Source organism: Tupaia chinensis, unplaced genomic scaffold, assembly GCF_000334495.1.
Source record: "Tupaia chinensis unplaced genomic scaffold, TupChi_1.0 Scaffold000628_1, whole genome shotgun sequence".
Taxonomy (NCBI): domain Eukaryota; kingdom Metazoa; phylum Chordata; class Mammalia; order Scandentia; family Tupaiidae; genus Tupaia; species Tupaia belangeri.
The window spans coordinates 1,021,080-1,036,768 of NW_006160148.1; the positions used below are offsets into that span (position 1 = coordinate 1,021,080).

The window sequence follows — 15,689 nt, forward strand, 5'->3', positions numbered from 1 at the left end:
GCCCCCGCGCGTCCCGGGCCGCGGCTGCTGCCACCGCCCGCCCCAGCCCTCGCCCTCCGGTCCGCCCAGCCGGAGCCAGGCGCGAGCCGGCCGTCAGTTTCTCCCCAACTTCGATCGCTCGTGGAAAGAACGAGCTCCGCGCTGGTGTGAAACTGAAACTTCAATTTTCGATGCAGTCTTTTAAAAAAGTGAACCAGGAGGCAGACGCTCCCGAGCCTCCGGAAAGGACCGAGATTCCCAACTTGGGCTTTCCTGCCCCGGGTATTTGATCACCATCTGGTTTTCTTGTTTCTCAAGCGCGGAGTGTTTCGTATGATGCAACATTTTGGCTGCTCCCCTCGGTGTCGCTGCCTCGGGAAAGACGCTCTGTGCCCTTTTGTTTGGAAAGAATTGATGAGGGAAAGAACTCCTAACTGGCTTGGGCTTTCACAGGTTGATTTTCCCCTTGTCTTTTCAGTTTTATCGTGGAAACTACCTGCTTGGCTTAAGAGTACTACCGGTCCCTTTTCCTTTTCCTCTAATATTTTTCACTGGCTACGCAGGGAGTGTAGACGCTGTAGACATCTGGATGCAGATGCCTCTCAGAACTCCTTTAAGATCCTTGTGATTCCCAGCCACATTAGCCAGGCTTGGTCAGAACTAGGCAACATATTGGAAATGAACAGGATTCCAAGACTGTTTTGTCCTTTTTTTTTTTCTCTCCAGAGTTTTTAAAGGAAAGAAAGGGTGTATTTAAGAGAGAGAAATAAAGGATTTGCAAACGATGGGAACATTTTGTCTTAGAATTTGGGGAGTATTTTGGTCCCAGGAGCTGGAACAGCAGACAGATATCCAACCCCGGAGTATCAGCGTCTCAGTTACTTTGGTGGCAGACATAGACCTTCCAGGTGCAAGGTGGGAAGGAACCTGAAATAGGAATTAAGGAAGGAGGGCGAAAAGGATGGATCAGAGATCATTTCAAAAAAATCATACTCTGCTAGGAACAGGAAAGAATTTTATAAACTCAAAGTCTATCCACTAATAATCTGAAAAATGGTATTTCGTAGTGGCACTTTTACTGCTTTAAAAATTTGTCAGAGGGCATCAGGTATGATCTCCAAAGAGGGAGGGGGTGGGAGATAGCATCCCCCCCCCCAGGGGAGGGGAGGGGAGGGGAGGGGAGGGGAGGGCGGTTATGCTGCAGTCTTTCCCCTCCATTTCTCCTTGGGCTCACACGCACACAAGGCTCCGAGTCTAGGACTTGAACTGCTGTCGATCATGTAGGATCCAGTGTTTTAACTACTATGCCACTGGCCGGCCCAGTGGCGATGCTTTAGAAGCAGAATTAAACATGAAGTCAGACAAGGATACTGTCAGTACAGCATCTGTTCAGAATTGTACTGAAGGTTCTAGACAGTATAGTAAGACTTAGAAAATAAAGTTACAGATGCTCCTCAGCTTACCGTGGGGTCACACCCTGATACACCTGTTGTAGGTTGAAAGTATCATAAGTTGAAATGCATTTCTTTTTTCTTTTTCCCTAGAAAGTGCGTGTTCTTGCCACAAGAGACAGGAAGAGGGGAAAAGCACTCCCCCATGGGGTGTGGTCACACTGCAATCCCCAGTCCCTTCTCTATTTCTCCATCCGGTCAGGATTTTAGGCATGCAGGTACACATGCCCAGCGTGTTTTTCAAGCTTCCAGGCCTAGGATTCGAACCGCCGTCAGCCATGTGGGATCCATGGGATCAGCCTGAAAATGCATTTAATATACCTAACCTTCTGAACATTATAGCTTAGCCTGTCTTAGCCATGCTCAGGACACTTAACATTAGCTTACAGTTGGGCAAAGCCGTCTTAACCCAAAGCCTGCTTCATAATAAAGGGGTGAATAACGTTTTTAATGAACTGACTACTGTAGTGAAAGTGAAAAACGGGCTTCAGCACTGCATAGAAAGCCAGTTCCCACATGCCGGCCATGGTTCAAATCCTAGGCTCGGTGGCTTGAAAAGCATGCCAGGCACACGCGCCCCATATACGATGGAATGGAGCTATGGAGGGAGAGGTCTGTGTTGTGACAAGCCCCACGTCTCCCTCAGGTGAGCACGGTGCCGCCTCTTCTTGGCCGTCCCGTCTAAGGAAATCGGAAACCGTACATGCTGATGGTGGATCTCAAACCCTGGTCCTTTGTCCTGTTTTTATCTAGCTTTCAGGCTCCAGAACCCTTTGTGATTTACCTACTCCCCTTCCCCTCAGTTCTTCAGTGCCGCTAGCCTTTCCATTATCTACTGTATTTTTCATCTACGTTTATTTGGCTCTGTTCAGAATTTGAGATCGAAATTAAAAACAAAGTGAAGAAACCAGAATGGTTGTGTGGGGACTTGGAACGTGGGTTCTCCTGAGTGTGCTGTTGGCACCACTGTCGAGTAAGAGCCGCACGGTGACCATGGAGTGGGTGGTGTCCGTCACCGGAATCGGAGAGGAAGAGGTCAGTGCTGAAGAGCCAGTGCCCTGCTGACTGTGCCTCTGACCCAGTGAGAAGGCGCTCGCTTCTTTCCCAAAGTGGAGCGGCTCGCGGACCCCTCCCGGTTCCCACACTTGTGCTGTGAAGTCACCGGCTCGCCGCTCACCGCTCCTTGTGGGCCTTTCTCACTGGGCTTGGTGGCAGGGAACCAGGTTCATGTCACGGTTTTGTCCTCATCGGCTGGCTTACTGGGCAGTTGGTCTTCCCTGTCCCTGTCCAAGCCTTATTGTTTTCATTCGTGAAATGAGAGGTGGAATGTTTTCTGTGCCCTGTGATTCAGCGAAGGCAAAGCTTTGCATTGATACAGACCAGGTTAGTCGTCCAAAAGGAAAAAAATGAACAGGTAAAAGATAGTCAAGGATATTCTTGCTTTTCCCCAAAAACCTATGTGTGGGAAATGCAAATAGGAGAAAATACACTTATATTTAGTTATTTTGAAAGCAGGAGGGGGCAGAGGCTGCGGTTGTCCGGAATGGCTAAGCTGTTACTTCTACCAAGAGGTATCTGAGTTTGTAGCAGAAAACTTACTTACACTCAAGCACAGAGCATGTATGGGAAATTGCAAACTTGGTGGCAGTGCTAGGAGCGATGCAGGGGCTGTAATGGGGTATTGAGCCCACCTGCCGAGCTAGGACCGGGGACAGTGGCCTCCGCAGCAGTGTGACTAGACCCACAGCCACGTTTCCTTCCTTACAACGCGTTTTTGGAGTTGTCTGCCACTGCCCTTTAGTCTACTAATTCCTCAGCACTTCTATAACAGCAGTGCACCTTTTATTTAACCGGACACCTGAGAGGATAGCTCACCTTCGCCTTCGCCTTAGCAGTAGTAAGGGCTTACAGTGGAGGTGCCCTCTCCCCTTCCCCTGCTCTGAGGGGCAGAGGGGCGGTAGGTGTATGTAGGAATCACCAGTCAGGGTAAGTTCAGACCCTTTAGCAAAGGCATAGGGTTCCTTATCATCCAACCACTGCCTGGGTCTCTCTTTTCTTTTTTTACAAGTTTCCACTGTAGGACACACTCACTGGAGAGAGACAGGGAGGGACAGGGGAGAGAGCAAGTGAGAAAGCGTCCCCCAGTGGGGATGGCCCTGTGGCAGTCCCTTCTTACTCTCCTCTTGGGATTTGGGGCATACATGCACACCCACCTGGAGTCCAGCACTCGAAATGCACAGTGGCCATGAGGGGTCCAGCCTCCCTAACTAGCATGCCATCTGGCTGGCCCTGCGCGTCTCTGTTCTGATTTGTTTACTAGCTAATTGTGTGTCCCAGGGTACCTTAAACTTCTCTGTGCCACGTCTGCACAGTTGGGATATTAATAGCCCAACCATATGGGAATAAATTAATACTGGGCTGTCAGAAAAGTCATGACTATTTACTCGTGTTTTTCTTGCGAAAATGCGTCTTGACTTTCCCAGCGACCCAGTCTATGTAGCCTGGAATAGCCATGGAAGCGTTTAGTGCACAGTAAGCAATGCGTACTAGTGTTATGTCCTTCTTTTAGGAGAAGTTAAAAAGTGTACTATAGGACACAAGCACTCACTAGAGAGGGGGAGGGAGAAAGTGAGAGAGCATGCCCCAGGGAGGATGGCCATGCCACAGCCTTCCCGTGTTCTCCTCCGGACTTGGGGCATGCACATACACATGCCTCGGTGTTTTACAAGCTGCCCGATCTGGGACTTGAACCGCGCAGCTGGCCACGTGGGGTCCAGGTGCTGTGACCACCAGCTGGCCCGGTGTGTCACGTGTGTGAGCATGTGTATGCAGATCTTCCCGACTAGACGATAAGCTTTTTGAATGTAGGGTCCTGATACTGTCAGAGTGTCCGGGACTTAAGGGCTCCCAAATGCTGAAACAAGATTGCCGCCTCTTTGATGTCTGGGTCCCCTGTGCTTGGGAATGGGAAGCGACTTAGCCTTGGCCCTTTGTCCCCCCTGACCCTGTGTGATTTTATCTGCCCGCCTTCCCCTCCATGATTTAGTACGTCTGGTCTTCTCCCGTGTCTCCCGTGTTTCTCACGAATGTTTCTTTGGCTGTGTTCATAATACGGACAGCCAAGATTTCTGTGTGGCAGAAAGTATATATTCATTCTTGAACCATAAGTCGAGTCCAGTTGAGAAGAGACAGGATTTTTAGATTTTATTTTCCTTTCATAACCCAGCTCCTGTGGACACTGCTGTCTCCCAGGCTCCTGCTGGTTAGCTTGGTTTGCTGCGGTAGTATTGGTGTCTCCGCGTGGTCACTGCTAACATTACCCTGTTCTTCCTCTTTTCCTTATCATGGGAATGTGTATATGCACGCGTCTGTGTGGGAGTAAGTGAGAGGGAGAGGCGGAGCCCCACACGCCTGGCCGTCCCACAGCCCTGTTCCTCCAGCCCTCTAGCCCATTGGTGTGTTTCAGGCTGACCCAGCGGGGGATTCACACCGCAGTGACCATGTAGGACCCAGCTTCTCGTGAGCTGGGCAGCAAATTCCTGCTACTCCAAGAAGCTAGCCCAGTATGTTATTGTTTTTGTTTTAAAGACTTTTTTTTTTCTTGCCAAAAGGCGTATGTGTTTGCTGAAGAAAGAGACAGAGAGGGAAAAATCACATCTCCCCACGAGGGGAGATGGCCATGTACATCCCCTGCTGCCATATTCTCCTCTTGGGATTTTGGGCACCCCAGACACACCTGATGTGTTTTCAGGCTGCTGGGTCTGGTATTCAAAACGCAGAGTCGGCCGTGGGGTCTAGCACCCTAACCACCACCTGCTGTCCCCCCAGTATAATCCTTAAATGTAGCCTTTATTAAGTGGATTCTCTAAAGCCTTGAAATTATGTAAAAAATTCTAAGAGAAGTAAATGGTAGAATTTTGAGAATCAAAAATAATTCATATAAGCAAGATATAAAAGAAAGAATTGGCTAAATGATCATTAAGGTCGCGTGGTCCTGATTAACTGTGACTTAAAAGAATATACTGGGGACCAGCAGGTGGCATGGCGGTTCAAGTGCTGGACTCCCACATTGCTGACTGTGGTTGGAGTCCCGGACTTGGTGGCTTGCTTTCTCATTTTGCCTCTCTCTCACGTGTGTCCTATAGCAAATTAAAAATAAATAAATAAATAAATAAATAAAAAGAAAAAAAAGTTAATGGAAACTACAAGAATAGTGGCCAGCAGGTGGCACAGTGGTTAAGGTGTTGGACTCCCACATAGCCGACTGTGGTTTGAATCCTGGACCCAGCAGCTTGAAACTCACACCGGGCATGTGAGCGCGCATGCCCCAAATCCTGAGAGGAATGGAGAAGGGGTCACAGTGTGACCATCCCTCGCTGGGGGTGATTTCTCACTGTCTGTCTCAGTATTTCTCTCTCTCCGACAAGCGGACGTACCCTATAGCAAAAATCTCTTAAAAAAAGAATCTGCTGAAATAAAGTAAGTACTAGTGAGCAACTGCTGAGTGAGGTGCTGCTGACGTGGGTGACAAGACATCAGTAAAGGTCTCTTATCTTTAGTCTTAGAAATTCTGTTGGAGAGAAAACAGTACAGGAGAGTTCATGCCTTTTTTTTTTTTTTTTGGGAGAGGGTTTTGCTATAGGGCGCGTGCGCTCGCCAGACAGACAGAGAGAGAGACAGAGAGACAGAAAGCGAGAAATCACCCCCCGGGGGGGATGGTCACGCCACAATCCCTTCTCCTCCATTCTCCTCTCGGGATCTTGGGCACGCACGCACATGCGCCCGGCGTGAGTTCTAAGCCACCGGGTCCGGGACGCGAACCGCGGTCGACTACGTGGGAGTCCAGCGACATAGCCATTACGCTAACTGCTGGTCCCGAGAGTTCATGCTTAAGGAGTCAGTTGTGATTCACACTGAAGTAGGTTTGAACCTAACCTTGGAAAAGTAGGTGCCTTGGGGAATTGGGAATAGCCACGAATGGGGTGTTAATTTTGACATAGTATGTAAGCTATTTATGCCAAAAACTGTTAATGGATTAATATCTTTTAAAGGAATGATTAAAAAATCTGTAATGCCAGGGAGACAAAGCTGAGGATGAGACTTTTTTTGCTTACCAAAGAGAGACAGAGAGGGAAAGTGAGGAGTCACCCTCAGGGAGGATGGCCATGCTGTAGTCCCTTATCCAGTGTCCTCTAGGGATTCTGGGTGCACACACATGTGCCTGGCAGGATTTTCAGGCCAGGTCTGGGATTCAAACTGGAATTGGCCGTGTGGAATCCAGTACCTTAGCCTCTGTGCCACCTGCTGGCCCGAAGATGAGACTTTGAAAACCGAACTGAGATGTCTGATAATACATGTTGTAGCCTTGCCTGTTCTCGCTACGTTTCCTTATTTTTCAGACTCCTTCCTAGTGGCATATGGGAAGGCGCACATGGACGTCCAGGGGCCAGCTCTCCGCGGTTTGCCCATCCGAAGTGCCGGTTCTTTGTATTTCGTTTGGGGACAGACTTCAACCTCCCCTCTTTGTTAGTTTTCAGGTGGAGCAAATGAAATTAATTTTCTGTGGGAAGTGATGCTGAGGACGTTGTTTTAACAGTTGAACAAAAACTAACTTAACATCAAGACAGTGCTGCCTAGCTTACCATGCAGAGGGGAATTTCAGGAGCTAGAACTGGATGTAAAATGTCAAGTTAGCGGAAACTCTTCTTGTTACTTTTTACCTGAGCCGCTCCTGAAAACCTGACAATGCTACTTTTGGCAAAAGCCAAGCTGACGATGTAGGTTAAATAGAAAGTTCTGAGAGAAAGCGGCCCAGGATCGGGAGGAGACGGGATCCAAAGGGAAAAGTCCAGCAGCATGAATAGTGATGGGAAGGGCACCTGGGGGACCCGGCTGTCCTGCAGTCGGGCTGGAAGCCGGAAGGCGTGCTGAGCGAGGCTTTCCCACTGGCCGTTTCAGCGGCGCAGCGGGCCGTCCTGCATGGGTCAGTGAGTCCTTAAAGGGAAATGAGAGGCAGGATGGACGTGTGAGTAAGACCTGAACTGGGGTTTGGACGAAGCCCGAGGGTCAGCGAGGATGGGCTTGCCCGTTTTAGAGGCTCTTACAGAAAAAGGAAAGGGAGTTCCTGCAGGAAAATGGCACTGAGGTCACGATTACTAACGTCCAAGTGTCATTTAACAGAAATCTAAATTTAATCCAGGGCATTGATCTGTGGATTTTCTTGGAACTTTTTGATCCTTTTTTTAATTTTGAGACTTGGCAAACAGATCCATCATGATTAGTACCAAGTATTGCTGTCAGTTAAACTTACTTGGTTTCTGTGTTTTTTCTTTTATTTAAAATATAAAACCAGGAGACTACTGGTCTAATTATGAATTTTTTTTTTAAGTATTTTTTTTTTCTTTACTGGAGAGAAGGAGAGACAGACAGAAAGTGGGAAATCACCTCCCAGGGGGATGGCCACACTGCAGTCCCTTCTCCATTCTCCTCTTGGAATTTTGAGCACACATGCACACGCCTCTGGAGTAAGTTTTAAGCTGCCAGGCCCAGGCCACAAACCATGGTCAGCTGTGTGGGAGTCCAGCAACATAACCATTATGCCGTCTGCTGGTCCCGGGAGTGACAATTTAATGTAGACAAATCCGACTTTCTGAAAGTTGTGTGAGCGAGACTAGGATTATCTTACACTTTAACGTTAATGTTTTGAGGGACTAACAACATTACAGTCAGGGCTAGGTATGATCTAAGAGTTCACTGTGTATGTATTTTGGACTTTTAAATTTCCTTCGATAAGGGCCAGCAGTTGGTGTAATGGCTGTGTTGCTGGACTCCCATGTAGTCAACTGCGGTTCGAGTCCTGGACCTGGTGGCGTGAACTCACCCCCTGGGGGTGATTTCTCACTTTCTGTCTCTCTGTCTTTCTGGCAAGCGCACGCGCCCTATAGCAAAAACCTCTCAAAAAAATTCCTTCAGTAGTTTTTTTAGCTTTTCTTGAAGGTGAGGTATACTAACTGTAAACTAGGAGCTTAACAGTGTTTATTCCCCCATTTTTGGTAATAAAATGACAACATTCAAGTTTATATGTGAACTAACTCATTCTTTTTTTTTGGAGAGATTTTTGCTATAGGGTGCCGTACGCTCGCCAGACAGACAGAGAGAGACATAGAGACAGAAAGCGAGAAATCACCCCCCAGGGGGGATGCTCACGCTGCAATCCCTTCTCCTTCATTCTCCTCTTGGGATCCTGGGCAGGCACGCACACGCGCCCGGCGTGAGTTTTAAGCCACCGGGTCCGGGACGTGAACCGTGGTCGACTACGTGGGAGTCCAGCGACATAGCCATTACGCTAACTGCTGGTTCCCAGAACTAACTCATTCTTGTGCAGACGACTTGGTGCTCGTGGTGGAGTTGCAGAATGCCAGTCACCTGTAATAACTTAAGTACTGGATCTCGCCGCTGCACAGGGTAGGTGTTGACTCGACTGTGTGGGAGAGAAAAGAACGAGACTCTAAGGAAACACTGGGTAATGCAGAGCCAAACGATTCGGGGAAAGCTAGGGAATTAACTGCTAGGGATCTGAGTTCTGTGGATGTTTCTCTGCTAAAAGTCAGGCGTTTTATTTTGTAGGTAGAGACCAGGTGGTAGATAACTGAGCGAACGTTTATTAAAAACTGAACACAAAGCACATTTGGTTCTTGTGCTCCCTAGAAAAATGGAAGAATAGCAGTTGTGGAGCAGGCTAATTGATGAAAAAGACTGGTGGGGGAGCAGCAGATGGCGTAATGTTTACGTTGCTGGACTCCCAGATACTTGACTGCAGTTTGAGTCCCGGACCTGGTGACTTAAAACTCACACCGTGGGGACCAGCAGTTAGCGTAATGGCTATGTCGCTGGACTCCATGTAGTCGACCACAGTTAGAGTCCCAGACCCGGTGGCTTAAACTCACGCTGGGTGCATGTGCGTGCGTGCCCAAGATCCCGAGAGGAGAATGGAGGAGAAGGGATTGCGGTGTGGCCATCCCCCCGGGGGTGATTTCTCGCTTTCTGTCTCTATGTCTCTCTCTGTCTGTCTGGCAAGCGTACGTGCCCTGTAGCAAAAAACCCCTCCAAAAAAAGAAAAAGAAAAAAGGCAAAAAAGCAAAACAAAAACAAAAAAAAACCCTCACACTGGGTGCATGTGCATGTGTGCCTAGAATCCCAAGAGAAAAAGTTTTGTTTTAAAATTCATAAAAGTTTCCTCTAGGGCATGCAGGCTTACCAAAGAGAGACACAGAGAGAGAAGGGATGTGAAAAAGCACCTGCTGGGGGCGTGGCCAGGCCTCAGTCCCTTCTCTTCAGTTCTTCTCTTGGGAGTTTTGGGCATGCACACACACATGCATGCACACACACGTGCCTCATGTGTTTTTTAGGCTGGATCTGGGACTCATACCATGCCATTGACCCTGTGGGACTCTGAGCAGCCTTAACTACCATGCCACTGGGTGACCCAAGAATGTGCAGTTTTATATGGTTTGATATTCTAGGTTACAGCATATTTAATTAATGAGATTTTTGCTATAGGGTGCATGTGCTAGCCAGAGAGACGGAGACAGAGAGCGGGAAAGTGAGAGATCACTCCTCAGGGGGGCTGGCACCCTGAAACCCCTTCTCCATCTCCTCTCGGAATTTGGGCATGCATGTCCATGTGCCCGGTGTGAGTTCCAAGCTGCTGGGGCTGGAACTTGAACCACGATCAACCATGTGGGAGTCCAATGCTTTAATCACTGTGCCACCTGCTGGCCCCCCAAAATTTTGTCTTAAAAATGTTCTGGGCCAGCAGGTGGCACAGAAGTTAAGGCAGCTGGCTCCTGTGTGGCCTACTGAGTGGTTCAGGGCCCAGACCTGGGTCTGGTCTTGTCTTTTTTTTTTTTTTTTTGCCGTAAGGTGTGTGCACTTGCCAGAGAGAGACAGGGAGAACTCATCCCTCGTGGAGGGGGTGGCCATGCCACAGTCCCTTCTATTCTTGTGGGATTTTGGGCATGTATGCGCTCATTTCTAGTGTGGTTTTCAAGCCCCCAGGTCCAGGACTCAAACCGCAGTTGGCCATGTGGGAATCCAGCCACCTTAACCACCTGCTGGCCCCAAGTATAAGTAATATTTAACTTTAGTCTGTTTTAGTTTAAATATCGGCCGTAAGTTTGAAAAGTCATGCCATTTTCTTTCTGTTAGGTTGTCGAGGAGGTCATGCTGTATTTTCTGTTTTTCTCTGCAAAAAATGTGTCTATGTGTCATGCTCTTTTAAAAATGAGTTCTTCTCAAAGCTAGTGTGAGTGCCCTCCTACATAACTAAGCAATTGCAGTGTTTGGCATGCAACATTTAAAAAATTAAGTTGCCTCTGATTCCGTTTCCTAAGTGGAGAAGCAGTCACAGCAGCAGTGGAGGAAGACGGGTGCCGTGTGCAGCTCAGTCTGTTCCACAGCGTCCTACGTTTGACACAGCTGGGTGTCTCCGAAGTACCCTAGTCCGTGTACCTCCGAGTGCTGAATACTGTGTTTAAGTCCTGTGTTGCAAGAACAAATTGTGCTACTTAAAAAAAGGTTCTCCTCTCAGTTCTAACAGCCAAATGTGTTTACTGTAGACGATTTAGAAAGCACAGAAAAGCACAAGTGAAATAAAGTAATGAGGCCAGCCAGCTGGTGTGGTGGTGAAGACTTTGGATCCCATGTGGCTGACTGTGCAGTTCGAGTCCCACACCTGGCAGCTTGAAAAAACATGCTGAGTGCGTGCTGCATATGACCAAAATCCCAAAGTAGCGAATGGAGGAGAAGGGATTGCAGCATGGCCAACTCCCCGGTGGGTGATCTCTCATCCCCCCCGGGTGAGCATATGTGTCCTGTAGCAAAACAAAATAATGATAATAATTCTTTTTATTTTTTTGGAGACTTTTTTTCTTATTGGGCGCGTGCGCTCACCAGAAAGACGGAGACAGAGAGACAGAAAGCGAGAAATCACCCCCCGGGGAGATGGCCATGCTGCAATCTCTTCTCCTCCATTCTCCTCTCGGGATCTTGGGCACGCATGCACACGCGCCTGGCGTGTTAAGCCACCGGGTCCGGGACGCGAACCACAGTCGACTACGTGGGAGTCCAGCGACATAGCCATTACGCTAACTGCTGGTCCCAATAATAATAATTGTTATGCTCTCCATCTTAGTTCATTTTTATTGTTAACAGAAATACTCCTGACTAGGTAAATTTAATGGAATAGAGGTTTATTTTGACTCTTAGTTTTGGTGACTGGGAAGGCCAAAGAGATCATGAAGTGGCAGAAAGCCAGGCTTTTAGTGAGCAGAGCACGGCCTGCGCCCGCCTGACTCTCTCTGCTGTTCTGGGCTCATTCCCAGCTGTGCTTGGCCACGCTGGGTCCTGTTCCTTTAACACTAACTGTGGGGCTTGCCCGGTTTTTAACTTTGTAAATTTAAGTGTGTTAATCCCTTACGGAACCTGTTGTCTAGTGGGAAAGGCTAATTATTTTCTTTTTTTTTTAGAATTATTAATTTATTTTTATTTATCATTATTATTATTTTTAGAGAACTTTTGCTATAGGGCTTATGTGCTTACTGGAGAGACAGAGAGACAGAAAGTGAGAAATCCCCCCGGGGAGAAGGACCACAATTCCTTCTCCATTCCCTTCTGGGGATTTTGGGCCTGCACGCACATGCACCTGGTGTGAGCTTTTAAGCCGCCGGCTCCCGGACTCAAACCGCAGTAGACTACATGGGAGCCCAGTGATGTAACCATTACGCCATCTGCTGGTCTCCATTATTATTATTTTTAATTTGCTACAGAGCATACGTGCTCACCAGAGAGATAGAGAAGGAATGTGAGAAAGCAAGCTGCCAGAACCAGGACTCGAACCACAGTTAGCCATGTGAGAGTCCAGCTTCTTAACCACTGTGCAGCCTTGTGGCCGTGGTAAGGGCTTACGGCGTGTACTTATATTAAGGGGAGAACTGGGTACTGGGAAAGAATGACATGTGGGTGAGTAGTAATCAGATGGGAGGACTCTCCAGAGGTAACAGAGGTACCGAGACTTTGGCTGCGGGACCAGGATACAGAGAACGACAGTGAGGAACCAACGGGGTTCAACCGTGGCGGTCCCGGTAAGTGGTGTGAATTTTACCCTTAGTAAAAATGGCAATTCTCAGTCTAAGCAAGGGAGTGTCAAAGTTAGAGTTGCATTTTTTGTTTTGAATTGCCCAGTATGCCCTTGCCACAGAGGGAGGAAGTGAGAAATAGACTGAGAGGAAGTAGCTTCCAGTGGGTACGGTCATGCCACATGTCTTTCCCTCCATTTCCATCCTTTCAGGATCTGGGGCACACGTGTGTGCATGCCCACCTGCCTGGTGTGTGTATGTGTGTGTGTTAAAGAATTATTTATTTTAATTTTATTTATTTATTCATTGATTTTCATTTGACCAGAGAGAGACACAGAGGGAAGGTAAGAAAGCAAGCCCCCAGGCCCAGGACTCGAACCATGGTCAGGTGGTTTTTCAGGCCACAGGAGCTTGATTTGAACTGGGCGTGGCCATGTGGGCTCTGGCTCCCCTGCGTGGTGCTTAGTGACTGTGAAACTCTAGGCCAGCCTTGGAGCTGCATTTTGTGATCAGGAGCCTGGCCACTCTCGGGAAGATAACTTTAATGGAGGCAATAGTGGAAACAAGGAAAAAAGGTCATTGCTTAAAGTGTTATTTAACGTATGCTATTCTTTTTTAAAATTTTAAAATTTTTAATTTTTTTGAGAGGATTTTGTTATAGGGCGCGTGCGCTCGCCAGAGAGACAGAACCTGAGAAATGGCCATGCCATAATCCCTTCTCCCCCATTCTCCTCTCATGATGTTGGGCACGCATGCTCTTGTGCTGGGCATGAGTTTAAGCCACTGGGGTCAGGACTTGAACCGGGGTCCACTACATGCGGTCCAGTGACATAGCCATTACACCATCTGCTGGTCCCCAACATATGCTGTTCTTTGTCATTGCTTAAAGTGTTGTTTAACACAGGCTATTCTTTGGGGAAAAACATTTATTTAACGGCTGTATTTAGTGGGTAGTTAGAAAACAAAGCACAGACCAGCAGACATTGCTTATAGAGATCGCATTCCACCAGATTTGGCCATGTCACTAAAGTGCTGGTGATTTACTGTGGAGTTGGAGGGGACATTTTTGTTTTATTTTATTATTTATTTATTTTAAAGTTTGCTGGAGGTGGGGCCAGCAGGTGACAAGGAGGTGAAGACAGTGGATCCCATACAGCTGACTCCTGATTTGAGTCCTAGATCCGACTGCTGGGAAAACTTGCCAGCGCGCGTGCGTGCATCCCTGCCCCACATCCCGAGAGGAGAATGGTGGAGAAGGGGTTGCAGTATGGCCATCTTCCCCGGAGAGTGACTTTTCACTTTCCCTCTCTCTCTTTCTCTCTCCAGTGGGCACATACGATGGTCACACTTCTTCTTTTCTTTTTTAAAGAATTATGTATTTATTTATTTCCATTTACTATATTATTTTTTAATTTGACCAGACAGAGAGAGAGAGAGAAAGGGAAAGCGAGAAAGCAAGCCACCAGGTCTGGGACTCAGACTGCAGTTGGCCATGTGGGAATCTAGCACTTTTACCCACTGTGCCACCTGCTGGCCCCATGAATTATTGTATTGAACTTTATTTATTTAACTTATTTAGTTAAATTTGACCAGAGAGGGACAGAGTGAGAGAGAGAGAAAGGGAGAAAGCAAGCTGCTAGGTCCAGGACTCGAACTGTGGTTGGCCATGTGGGAGAGTCCATTGCCCTTAACCACCATGCCACCTGCCGGCCCGGTCACACTTCTTAAGGGATTTGGGGCATGCACTCCAGGTCCAAGACTTGAACTGTGCAGTCGGCCCTGTGGGACCCAGCTACCTGATCCACCTACCTTAACCACCACGCCACTGGCTGCCCAGGAGGGGACTATTTTTCAAGGGAGAGATTTTTGCTATAGAGCGTGTGCATGTGCTGGAGAGTCAGAGAGAGACAGTGACAGAAAGTGAGAAATCAGCCCCCAGAGGATTTGGCCATGCTGCAGTCCCTTCTCCACTCTAAGGATTTGGGGCATGCAGGCACATGTGCCCAGTGTTGAGTTCTAAGCTGTTGGATCCGGGACTCAAACCATGGTCGATGACTTGAGAGTCGAGTGACATAACCATTATGCCATCTGCTGGTCCCCCTCCCCCCCGCCCCAGGTTTTGCTATAGGGTACATGCGCTTACTGGAAAGGAGGGATGGGGAGAGAGAGAGAGGAGAGAAAACACCTCCCAGGAGGTATGGCCATGCCACAGTCCCTTCTCCTCCATTTGTCTGTCAGGATTTTTGGTGCATATACATACACACACGCCTGGCATGTTTGCCAAGTCCCCAGATTTGGGACTCGATTGCTCCCTTGGCTATGTGGGGTTTGGCCGTCTTAACCGCCGTGCCACCTTGGCTGGCCCCCGGAGGGGATCGTTGTACATTATCGGTTTTCAGCTCAGTATTTCCCAGAATCCTTTTATTTACCTTTTCTGGTGTGACAGTAGTTTGGAAAGGTCCTGTTCTCAGTAATAGAAACATATTGGACCTTTCAAGTATTGGTAATGGACTGAGTTACACATTTATGGAGGCTTCCTCTGCACAGCGCTGTCGACTTTTAGAATTTTCTCCTGATGCAAGTGCCCAGTTATACTTCGCAAGATAAACTCTCCCTAAGATAAATGTCTCGTACAACTTTTCTCTAACGCTGGGACTAAGAACAGTCTTCTCCATAGATAAAATCAAGTTCAGTCCTGCCCTCCCACGTCTGATTTGACCTGTTAAATTTCCCCCCTGTTCTTCTGGTATCTTCTGGCATTTCACAGAACCTGGGTCATGGCTTCCTTCCTTCACGACTGGCAGAGACTCCTACATGTGGTGGTGAGAAGGCTGTGATGTCAGGGCATCTGGATTTCTGCCAAAATCTATGTGTTTGTCTTTTACTAAAAATAATATCTCAAACAAATTTAGGATCCACCAATAAAACCCTAAAGTCCTTTTTATTTGCTTCGAATTTGTTTCCCCTTTCTCTGTAATTTTTTTTTTTGAGAGATTTTCGCTATAGGGCGCGTGTGCTCACCAGACAGACAGAGAGAGACAGAAAGCGAGAAATCACCCCCCAGGGGGGATGGTCACGCCGCAATCCCTTCTCCTCCATTCTCCTCTCGGGATCTTGGGCACGC

The 15,689-nt window shown here is 48.0% G+C and overlaps 1 protein-coding gene and 1 long non-coding RNA gene across 2 annotated transcripts in view; both read left to right on the plus strand.

Annotated features, from left to right (window-relative positions):
* The window catches only part of CLIC4 (CLIC family member 4), a gene marked incomplete at its 5' end in the record, with an annotated part of 84,643 nt that overhangs the window by 255 nt on the left and 68,699 nt on the right, over window positions 1–15,689 (plus strand).
* On the plus strand, window positions 1,611–2,337 carry LOC114009826 (uncharacterized). The gene is made up of 2 exons (XR_003551216.1): window positions 1,611–1,648; window positions 2,077–2,337. It is a non-coding gene; the product is annotated as an uncharacterized LOC114009826 (long non-coding RNA).